Source organism: Enhydra lutris, unplaced genomic scaffold, assembly GCF_002288905.1.
Source record: "Enhydra lutris kenyoni isolate GAN:26980312 unplaced genomic scaffold, ASM228890v2 scaffoldscaffold131, whole genome shotgun sequence".
Taxonomy (NCBI): Eukaryota; Metazoa; Chordata; class Mammalia; order Carnivora; family Mustelidae; genus Enhydra; species Enhydra lutris.
In genome coordinates, this window is record NW_019154215.1 from 162,128 (window position 1) to 170,724 (window position 8,597).

The following is an 8,597-nucleotide window of genomic DNA, read 5'->3' on the forward strand; positions in this document are numbered from 1 at the left end:
TAGCTGTCCAGTTTTCCCAGCACCATTTGTTGAAGAGACTGTCTTTTCACCATGCATATTCTTTCCTCCTTTGTTGAAGATTAATAGACCATATAATCATGGGTTTATTTCTGGGCTATCTATTCTGTTCCATTGATCTATGAGTGTATTTTTGTTCCTGTACCATACCATGTTTTGATTACTTCAGCTTTGTAGTATAAATTGAAATCTGGGATTAATCTGAGGATTGTGATACCTCTAGTTTTGTTCTTCATTTTCAAGATTGCTTTGGCTATTTGAGATCTGTAGTTCCATACAAATTTTAGAATTATTTGTTCTAGTTCTGTGAAAAATGCTTTTGGAATTTTGATAGGAATTGCATTAAATCTATAGATTACTTTGGACATTTTTATAATATTTGTTCTTCCAATTCATGAACATGGAATGTCCATGTTGTTGCAAATGGCAAGATTTCATTCTTTGTAATGGCTGAGTAATATTCCACAGTGTAGTGGAATATTTTTCCACTATGTAGTAAAAAATTTTTGCCGTCTTTAATTTCTTTCATACATGTTTATAGATTTCAGAGTATAGGTCTTTCACCTCCTTGGTTAATTTTATATTCCTGATATTTTATTATTTTTGGTGCAATTATAAATGGGATTGTTTTCTTAATTTCTCTTTCTGCTGCTTCATTATTAGTGTATAGAAGTGAAACAGATTTTTATACATTGATTTTGTATCCTGAGACCTTACTGAATTCATTTATCAGTTCTAGTAGTTCTTTGGTGGCATTTTTAGGGTTTTCAATATATAGTTATATGTCATCTGCAAATAGTGAAAGTTTTATTTTTTTCTTTACCAATTTGGATGCCTTTATTTCTTTTCCTTGTCTGATTGCTGTGGCTAGGACTTCCACAATTATGTTGAATGAAAGTGGTGAGAGTGGACATCCTTGTCTTGTTCCTGACCATAAAGGAAAAGCTCTCAGTTTTTCCCCATTGAGTATGATGTTCACTGTGGGTTTTTCACTTATGATATTTATTATGTTGAGGTATGTTCTCTCTAAACCTACTGTCAAAGGCTTTTTATCATAAATGGCTGTTGTACTTGAGAATGCTTTTTCTACATCTATTGTTGAAATGATTGTATGGTTTTTATAATTTCTCTTATTGATATGATGTATCATGTTGATTGATTTTCAAATATTGACCCACCATTATGTCCCAGGAATAAATCCCATTTGATAGTGGTGAATGATTTTTTTAACATATTGGTGGATTGTGTTTTTTATTGAGGATATTTGCATCTATGTTTATCAGAGATATTAAGTTGCAGTTTCTTTTTTGTGGAGTTTTTATCTTGGTTGGTACCAGGTTCATGCTGGCCTCATAGAATGAATTTGGAAGCTTTCCTCCCTCTTTCATTTTTTGAAAAGTTTTGAGAAGAATAGATATTAACTATTCTTTAAATGTTTGGTAGAATTTCCCTGTGAAGCCATATGTGAGTTTTAGAGACATATTTAAAGGTTAGATCCCAATAAATATCCCAGCAATTTATTTTGTGGGTGTCAATAAAGTCACTTCAATGTTTACATGGAGAGGCAAAAGACCCAGAAAAGCCAACACAATGTTAAAGAAGAATGAAGTTTGAGGACTGATGACACTACTAGCCAACTACAAGACTTATCATAAAGCTATAGTAAACAAGACAGTGTGGTATTGGCAAAAGAATAGATGGATAGATCAATAGAACAGAATAAAGAGCCCAGAAATAGACCCACAAAATATAGTCAAGTGATCTTTGACGAAGGAACAAAGGCAACGCACTGAAGCAAAGAAATGCACTTCAATAAATGGTCCTGGAACAACTGGACATCTACATGTAAAAGAATGAACCTAGACATAGACCTATGCCCTTCACAAAAATTAAATTAAAAAATGGATCATAGAACTAAGTGCAAAGAAATCAACACAGGAAAATCTATATGACCTTGGATATAATAACTTCTTATTTTTATTTTACTTTTTTAAAGATTTTATTTTTAAGTAATCTCTACACCTAATGTGGGGCTTGAATTTACAGCCCTGTGATCAAGAGCCACATGTTCTATCAACTGAGCCAGCCGGGCCCCCGGCTGTATCTAACTTTTTAGATACAACTCCAAAATATAATCCACAAAAGAAATAATTGATAAGTTGGACTTGATTAAAGTGAAAAACTTCTGCTCTGTGAAAGGCGATGTCAATAGAATGGGAAGATAAACCACAGACTGGGAGAAAATATTTGCAGAAAACACATCTGATAAAGGGCTGTTATCCAAAATACACAAAGCACTCATAAAATTCAACAGTAAGAAAGCAAGCAACCCAATTAAAACACGGGCCAAAGAACATAACAGATACCTCACCAAAAAGATATATAGATGGGAAGTAAGCATACAGAAATATTCTCCACACCATATGTAATCATGGAAATGCAAATTAAAATGACAACAGGATACCACTATGGATCTATTAAAATGACAAAAATCTAGAACACTGACAATATCAAATGCTGCCAAGGTTGTAGAGCAACAGGAACACTCATTCATTGCTGGTGGGAATGTGAAATGGTATAGCCACTTTGGAATACTGTGAATTTCAAATTGCTCTAAAAATGTTTTTTAAAGACTGTTTTAAAAAATATATATACACAAATGGGATCATACCCAAATAAAAGTCAGAGTCTCCAGGACTTGCTGATTGATTGTATAGGATGAGAGAGAAGGCATCAAAGTTGGTGGTATGTTGACACCAATTACTGAAATAGGGTTCATGTAAAAAGGAGAAGGAATGGTATGAGGGAAAGTTATAAGGGCAAGAGAAAGATAGCAAGATCATACTTGGACAAGTTGAGTTTGAGATATCTGTGGGAGATCCAGATGGAAGTTTTATATATTCTAAATAGAGACAATGTAACTTATGTCTAGGATCACATGCTATATAATCAGACAAACCTGGATATAAATTCTAGATGTGACTCTTCATTTAGCTCAGTGAACTTAAGTATGCTGTATAACCTCCTTGAACCATGATAGACTTACCTGTAAAATGGGAATATTATCTGTAGTATCTACCTCATGATCTGCATACATATATCACCTGGAAAACTTTCATTCTTTTTAAAAATGATAGCTATTGTGAGCAATAGACATTTATTGGGCATGCTTTTTAAAAATGATAGCTATTGTGAGCAATAGACATTTATTGGGCATGCTAGCACATCCAGAAACCTGCTATTCATTGATTGTCTAGCCAACAAAAATTGCTTTGTCAGCATTCTAAACAGTATATGCTATATTACAGAGTGCTTTTTTTCAAAGGTCTAGCCCAGCTCACCAGGCAGGGAGCTTACACAGGAGTGGGGCAAAACAACGTACTAGAAATAAATAAGCATATGTCTTACCTGTATCCTGTCCATGTTTCATATATAAGCATACCTTGGAGATATTGCAATATCTCCAAAGCAAATACTGCAATAAAGAGAGTCACATGAATTTTTTGTTTTCCCAGTGAAGATAAAAGTTTATGTTTCTGCTCTACTATAGTCCATCAAGTGTGCAGTTGCACTATGTCTAAAAATATGTACATGCCTAATTAAAAATATTTCATTGCCAAAAAGTGCTAACCCTCATCTTTGCTTTCAGTGATTCATAATTTTTTTTTGCTAGTAAGGGATTTTGCTTCAATGTTGGTGGCTGCTGACTGATCAGGATGATGGTTGCTGAAATTTGGAGTGGTTGTGGTAATTTCTTAAAAGAGACAGCAATGAGAAGCTTTCCACATTGACTGTTTCTCTTATGAACAATTTCTCTGTTGCAAGCAATAGCATTTTACCCACAGTAGAACTTCTCTCAAAATTGGAGTCCATCCTCTCAAACCCTGCTGCTGCTTCATCAAGTAAGATTATGTAATGTTCTAAATCTTTTGTTTTCATTTCAACAATCTTCACAGCATCTTCACCAAGAGTAGATTCCATCCCAAGAAATCACCTTCTTTGGTCATCTACAAGAAGCAACTCTTCACCCATTAAATTTTTATCATGAGGTTGCAGAAATTCAGTTCCATTCAGTCTCTACTTCTAATTCTAGTTCTCTTCCTCCACTGAAGTCTTAAACCCCTCAAAGTCATCCATGAGGGTTGAAATAAACTTCTAAACTCCTGTTAGTGTTGATATTTTGACCTCTTCCCATGAATCATGAATGTTCTTAATGGTATCTAGAATGGTGAATCCTTTACAGGATTCAATTTAATTTGCCCAGATCCATCAGAAGAATCACTATGGCAGCTACAGCATCATGAAATGTATTTCTTAAATCATAAGGCTTGAACATGGAAATTACCCATTTATCCATGGGTTGCAGTATGGATGATGTGTTAACAGGCATGAAAACATGAATCTCATTATACATCTCCATCAGAATTTTTAAAAAAAGATTTTATTTATTATTTATTTATTTGACAAAGGCAGGGGGCTACAAGCAGGCAGAGTGCCAGGCAGACGGAGAGGGAGAAGCCTGATGCAGGGCTCGATTCCAGGACCCTGAGATCATGACCTGAGCCGAAGGCAGAGGCTTAACCAACTGAGCCACGCAGGCACCTTCCATCAGAGTTTTTGGGTGACCAGGTTCATTTGTCAATGGGCAGTAATATTTGGAAAGGAATCTTTTTTCTTAGCAGTAGGTCTCAACTGTGAACTTCAAAAATTTTGTAAACTATGTTGTAAATAGTTGTGCTGGCTCTCAGGCTTTGTTGTTCCATTGATAGAGCACAGGCAGAGTAGATTTAGCATAATTCTTTTTTTTTTTTTTTTAAAGATTTTATTTATTTATTTGTCAGAGAGAGAGAGAGGGAGAGAGAGTAAGCACAGGCAGACAGAATGGCAGGCAGAGGCAGAGGGAGAAGCAGGCTCCCTGATGAGCAAGGAGCCCGATGTGGGACTCGATCCCAGGACGCTGGGATCATGACCTGAGCCGAAGGCAGCTGCTTAACCAACTGAGCCACCCAGGCGTCCCAGATTTAGCATAATTCTTAAGGGCCCTAATATTTGCAGAATGGTACTTGAGTTTTGGCTTCAAGTTAGTCACCAGCTGCAATAACCCTACCAAGAGAGTCAGCCTTTCTTTTGAGGCTTTGAAGCCAGGCACTGACTTGTCTCTAGCTATGAAAGTCTCAGATGGCATCTTCTTCCAACGGAAGGCTGTTTTGTCTACATTGAAAATCTGTTGTTTAGTGTAGCCAGCTTCATGAATTATCTTATCTAGATCTTCTGGATAACTTGCTGCAGCTTCTGCATCAACACTTGCTGCTTCACCTTGTACTTTTATGTTATGGAAACAGCTTCTTTCCTTAAACCTAATAAACCAATCTCTGCTAGCTTCAAACTTTTCTTCTGCAGCTTCCTCACCTCTCCCAGCATTTAGAGAAGTGAAGAGACTTAGAGCTTTTGTCTTTGTCTAAAAAGAGATTTAGGTTTTGTCTTAAGGGAATGTTGTTGCTGATTTGATCTTCTTTCCAGACCCCTAAAACTTTCTTCATATTAACAGTAAGGCTGTTTCACTTTCTTATTCACATGCTCACTGGAGTAGCACTTTTAATTTTCTTCAAGAGGCTTTCCTTTGCATTTACAACTTGGCTAATTGTTTGGTGAAAGAGGCCTAGCTGTCAGCCTACCTTGACTTTTGACATGCCTTCCTTACTAAACTTAATCATATCTTGCTCTTGATTTAAAAATGAGAGACGTACAACTCTTCTTTTTACTTGAACATGTGAGGTCATTGTAGGGATATTAATTGACCTAATTTCAATATTGTCATGTCTCAGGGCATAAAGTCCTGAGGAGAGGGAGAGAGATGGGGAACGACTGGTTGATGGAGTAGTCAGGACACACATACATTTATCAGTTAAGTTTGTTGTCTTACATGGGTACGGTTTGTGGTGTCCCAAACAATTACAATAATCACAGCAAAGATTACTAATCACAGATCACCATAACAAATATGATAATGAAAAAGTTTGAAATATTACAAACGTTATCAAAATGTGACACAAAGTGAGGAAATACTGTTGAAAAATGAAGCCAATAGACCTGCTCAATGCAAGGTTGCCACATACATTTAATTTGTAAAGAATACAATATCTGCAAAGCTCAGTAAAGCAAAGCACAATAAAACAAGATATACCTTTACCATTTTAGAAGTAGCAGCACAAAGTGGGGCTGGCTGAAGATCCAGAATCATAGTAAAACTTCTTTTTTTAAATCACTACAAATATCTGCATGATGTTCTTTGACTAGAATGACACCACTACAAAAATACAATACTCGTGCTTATAACACACACACACACACACACACACACACACACACACACACACACATCTTTGATGCAAAGGAAATAAAAAGAAGATTTGTCAGAGAAGATGTGCTAATAGTCAATAGCCCTAAAAGGAATTGTAGCCCTTCTCTGGTAAACAGAGAAAGGATAATGAATGCCACAGGGAGGGGCACTAGAGAACTAAGTACAAATTAAGTAAAATGACTAAGAGTGAGCTAATGATCAAAAGAGAATACAGGGGCGCCTGGGTGGCTCAATGGGTTAAAGCCTCTGCCCTGGGCTCTGGTCATGATCCCAGGGTCCTGGGATTGAGCCCCCCACATGGGGCTTTCTGCTCAGCAGGGAGCCTGCTTCCCCTCTCTCTCTGCCTGCCTCTCTGCCTACTTATGATCTCTGTCTGTCAAATATATAAATAAAATCTTAAAAAAAGAGAGAGAATACAAACAAAGCTTCAGTCAAGAGATTGAATACTGGGAGAAGCAACATAGTCACAACAGATTTTCAGATCATGTCAATTCGGTAGTTTATTTTAGTAAAATATATATAACATAAAACTTTCCATTTAAATAATTTTTAAGTATACAGAACAGTGACATTAATTTCATTCACAAAGTTATGCAAGCATCACTCTTATCTATTTCTAAAACTATTTCAGAAGCCCAAGCAGCAACTGTATCCAGTAAGCAATAACTCTGCATTTTTCCCTCCGCCAGTTTTGGTAACCTCCAAATCTACCATCTGTTTCTATTAATTTGTCTATTTTAGATATCTTATATAAGTGGAATCATACGATATTGTCCTTTTGTGTCTGGCTGACTGCATTTAATGTAATTTTTTGAAGATTCATCCATATTGTAGCATGTTTCAGAACTTCATTTTTATAAGTGAATATTATTCTATTGGATGTATATACTACATTTTGTTTATACATTCATCTGTTGATGAGAACTTGGATTTTCCACCTTTTACCTATCGTGAATAAGATTGCAATGAATATTCATGTACAAATATATGTGTCCCAGTGTTCAGTTTCCTTTAGTATTCTTTTGTCTACCTCTTTCGTGGTTTTATCACAAATTACGTCTTTACCCATGTGTATCTAATAACATAAACTTATAATTATTTTTATGCATATTTTTTATGTCAAGCAGGCAGTAAAAAGTGAGTTACAAATTAAAAGTGTAGTAATACTGGCTTTTATATTTGCCCATACATTTACCTTTACCAGAGATCTTTATTTCTTATATGACTGAGGTCCTTTCATTTGAACACCTTTTAGCATTTCCTGTGGGGCAGTTTTCTTGGTAACAAACTCACTTAGCTTTTGCTTTTCTGAGAGTGTCTTAATTTCTCCCTTATTTTAAAAGGACAGTTGTACCAGATATAGAACTCATGGTTCACTTATTTGTGGAGCATAAGGAATAACACGAAGGATGTTGGGGATGGAGAGGAGAAGTGAGTTGGGGGAAATCAGAAGTGGAGACAAACCATGAGAGACTGTGGACTCTGAGAAACAAACTGAGGGTTTTGGAGGGGAAGGGGGCGGGGGTTTGGGTGAACCTGGTGGTGGGTATTCAGAAGGGCACGTATTGCATGGAGCACAGGGTGGGGTGCATAAACAATGAATTTTGGAACACTGAAAAAATAAAATAATACAAAATTTTATATATATATATATATATATATATATATATATATATATATATATAATTTGTTATTCATTTCTTTATTTCTTTTTTCTACTTTATTTCTTTCCTAAGATTTATTTGACGCAGAGAGAGAGGTCACAAGTAGGCAGAGAGGCAGGAAGAGTGGGAGGGGGAAGCAGGATCCCCACTGAGCAGGGAGCCTGATGCAGGGCTCCATCCCAGGACCCTGAGATCATGACCTGAGTGGAAGGCATAGGCTTAACCCACTGAGACACCCAGGTGCCCCTTTTCAGTACTTTAAATATGTCATTGCACTGCCTTCTGATCTCCATGATTTCTAGTGAGAAATTAGATGATAATCTTGAGTATCCTTAACTTGTGATAAGTCGCTCTTCTTATTGCCTTCAAGTCTCTTTTTCTTTCAATGGTTCAATTTTATGTCTTGGTGTAGATCTTTTTTGGTCTATCCTTCTTGGAGTTGTTGAGATTCTTTGATGTGTAGATTTAATGTTTTTCACCAAGTTTAGTAGTTTAGGCCATTATTTTTATTTCATCTTGAGTCACTTTCAGTAGTTTCTGTCTTTTATATGGAT